Below are 13,556 nucleotides of genomic sequence, written 5' to 3'. Positions count from 1 at the left end.
AAATTCTGGATCGGGTCGCTTACAGGCAAATTGTTCAACATCTTAACAATTTTCCCATCCTTAATTGCAGACAATCCGGTTTTAGAGTAGGCCACAGCACAGAGACGGCTTTATTAGAATTAAAATCCAGGCTCCTTGAGGGACTCTCTTCTATGCTTATGCTCTTGGATCTCACAGCAGCATTCGACCTGGTAGACCATCCTTTATTGGTCTCCAGGCTCGATAAAGTGGCAAACTTCTCCCCAGCTGAGACTCATCGGGTTGCATCTTTTCTCAATAACAGAGAAAGTAGAGTCTGTTCCGAGATAGCTGAGGGTCTTGCAGTACCGATCATTGCCCAAATTCTCATCCCTATCTCAGGTGACCACACACACTCGCAATCAATGCAGTCTACGACACTATCCAGAATTGGATGGCTACACACAACTTGTGCCTAAACGACGAGAAAACCAAGATCCTCATCATTGGCTGTCCTCAACGACTCAGACACCTAGATGACTCCTGCTCTGAAATGCTGGCATATCCATACCCGTCCTGAAGCAAATAAGAACACTGGGAGTCTTCCTGGAAGCTGACTTATCCATGACCAGGCAGATAAATGCCTGAGCCTCATCCATCGTCTATACAGCAAGGCTGATCTCGCTGAGCAGACAATTGCTCTCACCTGACAACTGCATCACACTCGCACGTGCCCTGATGCTGTCCAAACTGGACTGTTGTAATGTCCTATTGATGAGAATGTGAGGAAGGCATGGTATCATGGTATCAAAAGCAGACACTGACACAATGGATGCAAGTTTCAAAAACTTGATTTAACTCAAAGGGGTTTGGAAACTGCAGATCTTGCCCTATCTGTAGAATGGGAGTCACCTTGACCATTACAACAAACACAATGGTCCAAGTCAGTCTAGTCAAAACAAAAAGGCCTATTCTAAAAAAAGCTAACCTTGCCCTCCTTCTCAAAATGACAAAATGTGTTAAGGGAATATAAAAGAAAAATAGTGTCTCCAAAAAGAAAAGTCAGAATGGCTTCAGCATTGACTCCCTTCCCCAGGTTCATGCCCCACTGAGCCTAGAGAGTCTCTTAAAAATCTTAATCTCTGAGTCTCTTTAATCTTAGGCTTCCATCTTCTGGTAGTACAATCACTTCCTTAATGCTTTGTCCGCCTTGCCATCAATATTCAGTTTGCCTTTGCTTTCTTAATTTCTCACAGTTCTGCACAGCCTGTCTCGTTTTCATTTTATCACACTGTTCTAGTTCTGCACGGGCTTCCCTCGGCCGGACTCTAGCCTGTCTCTCCTTCGTGGGGGTTCCCTTCCTCATGTTTTATCTAAAATATCCTTTCACTGTTGAAGACTTTCAAAACTGCAAGAAATTCACATAAATCTCTGCATGACCACTTCAATCTCTTTTACAACAATCCTTTAATTCACAATCTTCTCTTATAGCACAAATGCCTCTTGGTACTTTTAGTCCTTATTCTCTTTAACAATTCACAATCTTCTCTTGTAGCACCAATGCCTCTTGGTACTTGTAGTTCTTATTCTCTTTAGCTTGCCTTCTTGGCCTTTTTCAAAGTTCTTATATTTTGCCCTCTTGGCATATTCACAGTTCAGATATTTCACTTTCCTCTTACTCAACTTTCTTTCTTTATCGCGGTTACTTTCTTTCCTTTGATCTTCGCTGCAATATCTTTCAAAACTCATAACATTTCACAGAGACTTTCGAATGTGCGACTTCGCCTCTCATGTAATGTTTCCTTTCATCAGTTGTTCTTTTCACTTGCGTTTTATCGGCACATGCGCAACCTTCAACTTTCAAATTACAGTCACTTTCCCTTTAACATTAACCACACTTTTGTTCCCTTCGATAACTCACGGGTAGTGTTAACAGGATTTCTTTAATCTTTCTCCTGCAGCTCAACTCCGTTACCAGTGCCTCCTCCCCAACTCTGCCATTCACCCGGGAGGGTTGCGGGCTGCTTTCTGGCAACTTGAAGGTTTCTTTCCTCTGCTCACTCGGCTTTCCTCTGCGAACGCTCATGGCTTCCCAAATGATTGGACATCTTGCATGGCTTTCTCTTGATCCTCTCAACTGCCGATCAGCCCGTTTGACTTCCAACTTCCACAGACTGGTTTGCATCAGCCTCGGAATAGCTGCTCCTTCTCGTACCCAGCCTCGCTCAAAGTGTGCTTGTGTGCACCACCTTTTATCTTCAGAGGGAGTATTATTAAGTGGCAGGTGTACCTTGTTAGAGCTACATGCCTGACTCTGCCTGGCCTCATTACAGGAACAGGGCCAATGCAAATCAGGAGAGGTGATCTTTCTGGTCTCATTCCTCATCTTCCTCGGTGCAGTACTGTGGTTAAAATAAAGTAGGAAGGAATTATGAGAGTTGTAGTTTCCCATAAAATAAGGAGGGATAGCGGTTACATTAGTTGTGGAAAAAGGGGGATATCATGTCTCACCACTGGTTGCGTCTCCCCCAGTCCCCGAGGACCCCCTACCCAGGTGATCCTCCCTCGCTTGTCCACCCTCCAGGGTCAGAATCCAAAAGTGATGGTCTTTCCTGGCCACCTGAGTCTGGGATCCCTGGGGACTAGGTTGTAAAACACGCTCTGTTTTTTCACAGGAACCTCGAACAGCAACATGGCAAAACTCCAACTGCTTCAAAATAAAGCACTGCGTGCTGCCCTCGGCCTTAAACGCTCTGACCTTATTTCTGCCACCAGACAGGAAGCACACTGGCTCCCCATCAAAGCTTATGTAGAATTCAAAACTCGAACCAGCGCTCACCGCTACATTCACAACGAAGCCCCCCCTCTACCTCAACAACTGTATTACTCAAAAAGTCACCTTGCGAACGCTGAGATCGAGCTCCTGCTCCTCATTGTTCACCCCCCGCTTTAAGAGCAAGAGGGTCGGCGGAGTCAGCTTCCGTTGTCACGGCACCATCCCTCTGGAATGTTCTGCCTGCACACATCAGACATGAGCATTCACTACCTATTTTCAAAAAACTTGTCAAGACCTGGCTATTCGATAAATATGAGTAAATATTGCTCCTCCGCCACTTGACCTTGCTATGCATACTTCTCCGACCTTGCTATGCATTCTTCTCCCTTGATTACTCTGGAGATAATTATCTTTCCTATGTAATATGCTGTAATGTTGGTTGTTTTATGAGATCTACCTGAAATGACCGAATCCAAAAGTCTGTTTTTTATTTCCCATTTGTTTGCATATATATATATATGAGGGGGGAGACCCCCCACAGCACCCTATCAATTTTTATTAACTTTACCACCAACACATATATATTTGAACAAATAGGGGTCAGACTTTTGGGCTTTGGTCTTTGTGCCCTTCGTAATTTCGTACAATACTGTTTTATGCTACTACATCATGCCTGTATATACATAACGCTGTGATGCCTCCAGGTCTGGGCGTTTCACAAATGACTAAATAAATAAATAAATAAAATGCAACACATAGGCTAACCTGCACAATGCATCCAATTGCAGTGCTCAGGCTGACCTTCACATTTCTTCTAATTGCACTGCATAGACTAACCTGCCCAATTCATCCAAGCACAGTGCGCAGGCCGACCTTCACCTTTCTTCTAGATGCAATACATAGGCTAACCTGCCCAATTCATCCAAGCGCAGTGCGCAGGCCGACCTTCACATTTCTTCTAATTGCAATGCATAGACTAACCTGCCCAATTCATCCAAGCACAGTGCGCAGGCCGACCTTCACCTTTCTTCTAGATGCAATACATAGGCTAACCTGCCCAATTCATCCAAGCGCAGTGCGCAGGCTGACCTTCACATTTCTTCTAATTGCAATGCATAGACTAACCTGCCCAATTCATCCAAGCACAGTGCGCAGGCCGACCTTCACCTTTCTTCTAGATGCAATACATAGGCTAACCTGCCCAATTCATTGAAGCACAGTGCGCAGGCTGACCTTCACATTTCTTCTGGATGCAGTACATAGGCTAACCTGCACAATTCATCCAAGCGCAGTGCGCAGGCTGACCTTCACATTTCTTTTAGATGCGTTACATAGGCTAACCTGCCCAATTCATTGAAGCACAGTGCGCAGGCTGACCTTCACATTTCTTCTGGATGCAGTACATAGGCTAACCTGCACAATTCATCCAAGCGCAGTGCGCAGGCTGACCTTCACATTTCTTTTAGATGCGTTATATAGGCTAACCTGCCCAATTCATCCAAGCGCAGTGCGCAGGCTGACCTTCACATTTCTTCTAATTGCAATGCATAGGCTAACCTGCCCAATTCATCCAAGCACAGTGCGCAGGCTGACCTTCACATTTCTTCTAATATCACTGCATAGGCTAACCTGCCCGATTCATCGAAGCGCAGTGCGCAGGCCGACCTTCACCTTTCTTCTATATGCAATACATAGGCTAACCTGCCCAATTCATCGAAGCACAGTGCGCAGGCTGACATTCACATTTCTTCTGGATGCAGTACATAGGCTAACCTGCACAATTCATCTAAGCGCAGTGCGCAGGCTGACCTTCACATTTCTTTTAGATGCGTTACATAGGCTAACCTGCCCAATTCATCCAAGCGCAGTGCGCAGGCTGACCTTCACATTTCTTCTAATTGCAATGCATAGGCTAACCTGCCCAATTCATCCAAGCGCAGTGCGCAGGCTGTCCTTCACATTTCTTCTAATTGCAATGCATAGGCTAACCTGCTCGATTCATCCAAGCGCAGTGCGCAGGCCGACCTTCACCTTTCTTCTAGATGCAATACATAGGCTAACCTGCCCAATTCATCGAAGCACAGTGCGCAGGCTGACCTTCACATTTCTTCTGGATGCAGTACATAGGCTAACCTGCACAATTCATCCAAGCGCCGAGCGCAGGCTGACCTTCACATTTCTTTTAGATGCGTTACATAGGCTAACCTGCCCAATTCATCCAAGCGCAGTGCGCAGGCTGACCTTCACATTTCTTCTAGATGCAATACATAGACTAACCTGCACAATTCATCCAAGCGCAGTGCGCAGGCTGACCTTCACATTTCTTCTAATATCACTGCATAGGCTAACCTGCCCAATTCATCCAAGCACAGTGCGCAGGCCGACCTTCACATTTCTTCTAGATGCAATACATAGGCTAACCTGCACAATGCATCCAATTGCAGTGCGCAGGCCGACCTTCACATTTCTTCTAGATGCAATATATAGACTAACCTGCATAATTCATCCAAGCGCAGTGCGCAGGCTGACCTTCACATTTCTTTTAGACGCGTTACATAGGCTAACCTGCCCGATTCATCCAAGTGCAGTGCGCAGGCTGACCTTCACATTTCTTCTAGATGCAATACATAGACTAACCTGCACAATTCATCCAAGCGCAGTGCGCAGGCTGACCTTCACATTTCTTTTAGATGCGTTACATAGGCTAACCTGCCCGATTCATCCAAGCGCAGAGCGCAGGCCGACCTTCACATTTCTTCTAGATGCAATACATAGGCTAACCTGCACAATTCATCCAAGCGCAGTGCACAGGCTGATCTTCACATTTCTTTTAGATGCGTTACATAGGCTAACCTGCCCGATTCATCCAAGCGCAGTGCGCAGGCCGACCTTCACCTTTCTTCTAGATGCACTACATAGGCTAACCTGCCCAATTCATCCAAGCACAGTGCGCAGGCTGACCTTCACATTTCTTCTGGATGCAGTACATATGCTAACCTGCACAATTCATACAAGCGCAGTGCGCAGGCTGACCTTCACATTTCTTTTAGATGCGTTACATAGGCTAACCTGCCCAATTCATCCAAGCGCAGTGCGCAGGCTGACCTTCACATTTCTTCTAATTGCAATGCATAGGCTAACCTGCCCAATTCATCCAAGCACAGTGCGCAGGCCAACCTTTACATTTCTTCTAGATGCAATACATAGACTAACCTGCACAATTCATCCAAGCGCAGTGCGCGGGCTGACCTTCACATTTCTTCTAATATCACTGCATAGGCTAACCTGCCCAATTCATCCAAGCACAGTGCGCAGGCCGACCTTCACATTTCTTCTAGATGCAATACATAGGCTAACCTGCACAATGCATCCAATTGCAGTGCGCAGGCCAACCTTCACATTTCTTCTAGATGCAATACATAGGCTAACCTGCACAATTCATCCAAGCGCAGTGCGCAGGCTGACCTTCACATTTCTTTTAGATGCGTTACATAGGCTAACCTGCCCGATTCATCCAAGCGCAGTGCGCAGGCCGATCTTCACATTTCTTCTAGATGCAATACATAGGCTAACCTGCCCAATTCATCCAAGCGCAGTGCGCAGGCCGGCCTTCACATTTCTTCTAGATGCAATACATAGACTAACCTGCACAATTCATCCAAGCGCAGTGCGCAGTCTGACCTTCACATTTCTTTTAGATGCGTTATATAGGCTAACCTGCCCAATTCATCCAAGTGCAGTGCACAGGCTGACCTTCACATTTCTTCTAGATGCGTTACATAGGCTAACCTGCCCGATTCATCCAAGTGAAGTGCACAGGCTGACCTTCACATTTCTTCTAGATGCAATACATAGGCTAACCTGCACAATTCATCCAAGCGCAGTGCGCAGTCTGACCTTCACATTTCTTTTAGATGCGTTACATAGACTTAGCTGCACAATTCATCCAAGCGCAGTGGGCAGGCTGACCTTCACATTTCTTTTAGATGCGTTACATAGGCTAACATGCCCGATTCATCCAAGCGCAGTGCGCAGGCCAACCTTCACATTTCTTCTAGATGCAATACAGAGGCTAACCTGCACAATTCATCCAAGCGCAGTGCGCAGTCTGACCTTCACATTTCTTTTAGATGCGTTACATAGACTTAGCTGCACAATTCATCCAAGCGCAGTGGGCAGGCTGACCTTCACATTTCTTTTAGATGCGTTACATAGGCTAACATGCCCGATTCATCCAAGCGCAGTGCGCAGGCTGACCTTCACATTTCTTCTGGATGCAGAACATAGGCTAACCTGCCCAATTCATTCAAGTTCAGTGTGCAGGCTGTACTTCACATTTCTTCTGGATGCAGTACATAGGCTAACCTGCCCAATTCATCCAAGTGCAGTGCGCAGGCTGACCTTCACATTTCTTCTAGATGCAATACATAGACTAACCTGCACAATTCATCCAAGCGCAGTGTGCAGGCTGACCTTCACATTTCTTCTAGATGCGTTACATAGGCTAACCTGCCCGATTCATCCAAGTGCAGTGCACAGGCTGACCTTCACATTTCTTCTAGATGCAATACATAGGCTAACCTGCACAATTCATCCAAGCGCAGTGCGCAGTCTGACCTTCACATTTCTTTTAGATGCATTACATAGGCTAACCTGCCCGATACATCCAAGCGCACTGCGCAGGCCGGCCTTCACCTTTCTTCTAGATGCAATACATAGGCTAACCTGCCCAATTCATCCAAGCACAGTGCGCAGGCTGACCTTCACATTTCTTCTGGATGCAGTACGTAGGCTAACCTGCAAAATTCATCCAAGCGCAGTGCGCAGGCTGACCTTCACATTTCTTTTAGATGCGTTACATAGGCTAACCTGCCCAATTCATCCAAGCGCAGTGCGCAGGCTGACCTTCACATTTCTTCTAATTGCAATGCATAGGCTAACCTGCCCAATTCATCCAAGCACAGTGCGCAGGCCAACCTTCACATTTCTTCTAGATGCAATACATAGACTAACCTGCACAATTCATCCAAGCGCAGTGCGCAGGCTGACCTTCACATTTCTTCTAATATCACTGCATAGGCTAACCTGCCCAATTCATCCAAGCACAGTGCGCAGGCCAACCTTCACATTTCTTCTAGATGCAATACATAGGCTAACCTGCACAATGCATCCAATTGCAGTGCGCAGGCCGACCTTCACATTTCTTCTAGATGCAATATATAGACTAACCTGAACAATTCATCCAAGCGCAGTGCGCAGGCTGACCTTCACATTTCTTTTAGATGCGTTACATAGGCTAACCTGCCCGATTCATCCAAACGCAGTGCGCAGGCCAACCTTCACATTTCTTCTAGATGCAATACATAGGCTAACCTGCACAATTCATCCAAGCGCAGTGCGCAGTCTGACCTTCACATTTCTTTTAGATGCGTTACATAGGCTAACCTGCCCAATTCATCCAAGTGCAGTGCACAGGCTGACCTTCACATTTCTTCTAGATGCGTTACATAGGCTAACCTGCCCGATTCATCCAAGCGCAGTGCGCAGGCCAACCTTCACATTTCTTCTAGATGCAATACAGAGGCTAACCTGCACAATTCATCCAAGCGCAGTGCGCAGGCTGACCTTCACATTTCTTCTAGATGCAGTACATAGGCTAACCTGCCCAATTCATCCAAGCGCAGTGCACAGGCTGTACTTCACATTTCTTCTGGATGCAGTACATAGGCTAACCTGCCCGATTCATCCAAGCGCAGTGCGCAGGCCGACCTTCACATTTCTTCTAGATGCAATACATAGGCTAAACTGCCCGATTCATCCAAGTGCAGTGCACAGGCTGACCTTCACATTTCTTCTAGATGCAATACATAGGCTAACCTGCACAATTCATCCAAGCGCAGTGCGCAGTCTGACCTTCACATTTCTTTTAGATGCATTACATAGGCTAACCTGCCCGATACATCCAAGCGCAGTGCGCAGGCCGACCTTCACCTTTCTTCTAGATGCAATACATAGGCTAACCTGCCCAATTCATCCAAGCACAGTGCGCAGGCTGACCTTCACATTTCTTCTGGTTGCAGTACGTAGGCTAACCTGCAAAATTCATCCAAGCGCAGTGCGCAGGCTGACCTTCACATTTCTTTTAGATGCGTTACATAGGCTAACCTGCCCAATTCATCCAAGCGCAGTGCGCAGGCTGACCTTCACATTTCTTCTAATTGCAATGCATAGGCTAACCTGCCCAATTCATCCAAGCACAGTGCGCAGGCCAACCTTCACATTTCTTCTAGATGCAATACATAGACTAACCTGCACAATTCATCCAAGCGCAGTGCGCAGGCTGACCTTCACATTTCTTCTAATATCACTGCATAGGCTAACCTGCCCAATTCATCCAAGCACAGTGCGCAGGCCAACCTTCACATTTCTTCTAGATGCAATACATAGGCTAACCTGCACAATGCATCCAATTGCAGTGCGCAGGCCGACCTTCACATTTCTTCTAGATGCAATATATAGACTAACCTGCACAATTCATCCAAGCGCAGTGCGCAGGCTGACCTTCACATTTCTTTTAGATGCGTTACATAGGCTAACCTGCCCGATTCATCCAAACGCAGTGCGCAGGCCAACCTTCACATTTCTTCTAGATGCAATACATAGGCTAACCTGCACAATTCATCCAAGCGCAGTGCGCAGTCTGACCTTCACATTTCTTTTAGATGCGTTACATAGGCTAACCTGCCCAATTCATCCAAGTGCAGTGCACAGGCTGACCTTCACATTTCTTCTAGATGCGTTACATAGGCTAACCTGCCCGATTCATCCAAGCGCAGTGCGCAGGCCAACCTTCACATTTCTTCTAGATGCAATACAGAGGCTAACCTGCCCAATTCATCCAAGCGCAGTGCGCAGGCTGACCTTCACATTTCTTCTAGATGCAATACATAGGCTAACCTGCCCAATTCATCCAAGCGCAGTGCACAGGCTGTACTTCACATTTCTTCTGGATGCAGTACATAGGCTAACCTGCCCGATTCATCCAAGCGCAGTGCGCAGGCCGACCTTCACATTTCTTCTAGATGCAATACATAGGCTAAACTGCCCAATTCATCCAAGCGCAGTGCGCAGGCCGACCTTCACATTTCTTCTAGATGCAATACATAGACTAACCTGCACAATTCATCCAAGCGCAGTGCGCAGGCTGTACTTCACATTTCTTCTGGATGCAGTACATAGGCTAACCTGCCCAATTCATCCAAGTGCAGTGCGCAGGCTGACCTTCACATTTCTTCTAGATGCAATACATAGACTAACCTGCACAATTCATCCAAGCGCAGTGCGCAGGCTGACCTTCACATTTCTTTTAGATGCGTTACATAGGCTAACCTGCCCGATTCATCCAAGCGCAGTGCGCAGTACGACCTTCACATTTCTTCTAGATGCAATACATAGGCTAACCTGCCCGATTCATCCAAGCGCAGTGCGCAGGCCAACCTTCACATTTCTTCTAGATGCAATACAGAGGCTAACCTGCACAATTCATCCAAGCGCAGTGCGCAGGCTGACCTTCACATTTCTTCTGGATGCAGTACATAGGCTAACCTGCCCAATTCATCCAAGCGCAGTGCGCAGGCTGTCCTTCACATTTCTTCTGGATGCAGTACATAGGCTAACCTGCCCGATTCATCCAGCGCAGTGCGCAGGCCGACCTTCACATTTCTTCTAGATGCAATACATAGGCTAACCTGCCCAATTCATCCAAGCGCAGTGCGCAGGCTGCCCTTCACATTTCTTCTGGATGCAGTACATAGGCTAACCTGCAGGGTTCATCTAATTGCAAGGTGCAGGCCGACCTTCACATTCCTTCTAGATGTAATACAAAGACTAAACTGCACAATTCATCTGAGCGCTTTACAATAGTAAAACAAGGAGCACAGTTCAAGACAGAATAATGTTAAGAGTAGGTTGTAGTCATGCAGGTGTGGCAAGTTGTAGTCATACAGGAGTGGCAGGGTTTTACCGGAGCACAGTAGGGGCTGTACTCCCCGCTCATGCCACCTTACCTGGTTGTAGCTGTAGGTTGTTCCGTCCGGCGTCCATGGGCGAACAGGGGCACAGGGCAGCCCAGGAAGGGAGCCCTTAGCCTGCTTCCTGGGCAAGACTGCACTGTGGGGTTCGCTGAAGAGAGAATCTACTGGTCACGTGCTATAAGCACTAACCAATCCATTATGGGAGAGGGCAAGCTGGGACGTGGGGGAAGAGGAGGGCGCGGGAGGGGGCTTAGAAGAGAGGGGACAGGTTGAAATTGCTCATAGAAAGTCCCGGTGGGAACGGGCAAGCAAGAGAAAAAGACTCACCACGCAGGATGAATTATCCTCCTCCACTTATTTAGGATGTTACGGACCTGTTTCAAGCCCAACCGGCCTTTCAGAAGCAATCTCTTTTTGTTAGGCCTCCTATTTTCACTTAATCCCAGCATTTGTATCTTTTCACTAACTGGTAAAGTGAGACACGCGAGACTGCATGCTTTATATGTATTACTCTGAGCGTTCTCTGATGTCCTGCTGGGTCATTGCTTATCAGGAGCAAGTGTGGAACGATCTGGCCTTGTGGCCTGCCTGAGAACTTCTCACACCTACTCTAAGAAGTATTCTTATTGGAGGGGGCGGGTTCTACTACCAAGCGGAGCTATCTGCCCAGATAATTAATTTGAACTATTTTAATCAACAGCACACATTTCTATTGATGTGGGTCGGCAAGCATTGGTCAGATTTATAGTGTGACCATAGCCCAAGACCATGAATGAGTTCAACAATTCGGCCCCTTGCACCAACCCTTGCAAATACAATAGTGGTTCTCTACGATAGTGACACAAGTTCCATTGATAGATGCACCAATGTCTCAAAAGTATAATAACTTTAATGAACGGCCAACAAGTGTTTCGACCCTAAACAAAGGTCTTCTTCAGGGCAGTGATATAAACACAAATACGTCCAACCACATGTCCTCCGTTCAATTCTATGTAGAATTCAATAATGGCACAATCTGCTTGAGGATGCCCATAATGTACCTGTACTTCTCCTCTCCTTCACTTTATTTCACAACACTTTCCCTGGAACTTGGGATGATAACCACATCTGTTTCTATCAAAACTATGTCCACACGGCGATAGTCGTAGAGAAAGCCAAACAAATTAACATTGACGCTCCAGCACATGGACCGGGAAACGAACTTCCTGTTAACCAAACTGTTCCAAGTATCATCAACTTAAGCTCTTGTTCCGTGTCTGGCACGCAAACGACTTCTAATGCATGGTTCTCCGCAAGAAGAACCTGTCAACTAATTAATGAAAAGGAAACCCAGCAGAGGCTGCTGAAATCGCCGATCAGTCCAGTGTTTATGACCCTACATGAAAAAAGGATGCGGGTCTCTAAGGAACCAGGGTCGTTGGACCCTGGAAACACTCGGAGTAATCCGTTTGTCCCCGCTAATCTGGAGGTAGCAAGGCTACACAATGACACCGTAAAAATCTCAGATACGGACATGACTCTCCATAGTGAGTGCCAAGTTGGCAACGCAAAGGCTTCCCTGAACGAAGCCCGACTGTCTCAGCCCAGAACGTCGGGAGGTGCCAGATGGAAGTGCCCTATCTATAAACTAGTCATCGAAAGGCTAGACTCCTCCGATAAGCTAATACTGAACCGAGGCAACATAATCAAGCTGTTACACCTTGTACCTGCCCTACGAGCCATAAGCTCAAACGATCTGATGATCGTGGAGTTCTTCGACGAAAATAGGAACGATAAGGTGGTGATCCATGTTTCATCACCCATTGTTGCTTCAACAATTCTGGACACCAATATCGCACTGTTTTCCCTTGGCTTTGAAGTCTACAAATACTCTGAAGCGGCTCATAAAACTCTGAATGGAACTGAGGTCCCATACACCCACAAAGCCACAAGCAAGGACGCGTGGGTGAGAATGTCGGAACCCATGGACCAGTGTGTCATCAACGTTCAAGCACCCCCTCGTCTATCAACTCAGAAGGTACCCCTGGTTGGAACCAAACAGATCAAACCGGGTAATTCTTGCCACGACCAGATAGTGGAGGATTCTGAAAGGGAGTTACAAAAAGAGAATATACGAATCACTATACTCGGCAACGCCAAACAAGTTGGAGCGAGCGTTGCTGGTAACAAATCCTTTAGCCCCAATGGCGGTAAGCACGAATGGCAATGGCTATCTGCAGCCTTGTGCAGCAAAACTCCCCAATAATGCCGGAATGAGGCCCCTGAAGCGCGGTGCAGATTGGCTTCGTGGAACACCCGTGGCTTTTCACACCTGTTCAACTCAAACTGGCTTACAGCAATTGACATCGCCTGTCTCCAGGAAACATGGTTACGAGAAACCCCAGTAATGGACGACTTTGAGGTGGCCTTAAACCCTGCTCCAAAATCTTTAAAAGGACGTCCGACGTCGGGCTTGGCCACCATGATTAGGAAATCCTCAGGCTGGAGAATTGTGAGTGCAACCAATTACTCCCCTTTCATCCAAGCAACGCTATTGTCAAAACTAAAACACGACGGGTCACCCACGGAACTGGTGTGTGTTGTAAACCTGTACTGGCACCACACGAATGCTGGGAAACAGATTTTCATCGATCAAATTATGGAAATAGTCGATGAACTGCTAGAAACAAATGGCTGGCCGAACATCTTCATCTGTGGTGACCTAAACATTGACCTTTTTAAACCATCAGGCACGGAAAAAACTTCTCTTGCCAAGTCGTGGATGGAGGAATTGAACCTTAGAAACGTAC

This window comes from Ambystoma mexicanum, chromosome 7p (assembly GCF_040938575.1).
Source record: "Ambystoma mexicanum isolate Mex_15411 chromosome 7p, UKY_AmexF1_1, whole genome shotgun sequence".
Classification (NCBI taxonomy): domain Eukaryota; kingdom Metazoa; phylum Chordata; class Amphibia; order Caudata; family Ambystomatidae; genus Ambystoma; species Ambystoma mexicanum.
This window is presented reverse-complemented; position numbering follows the sequence as displayed.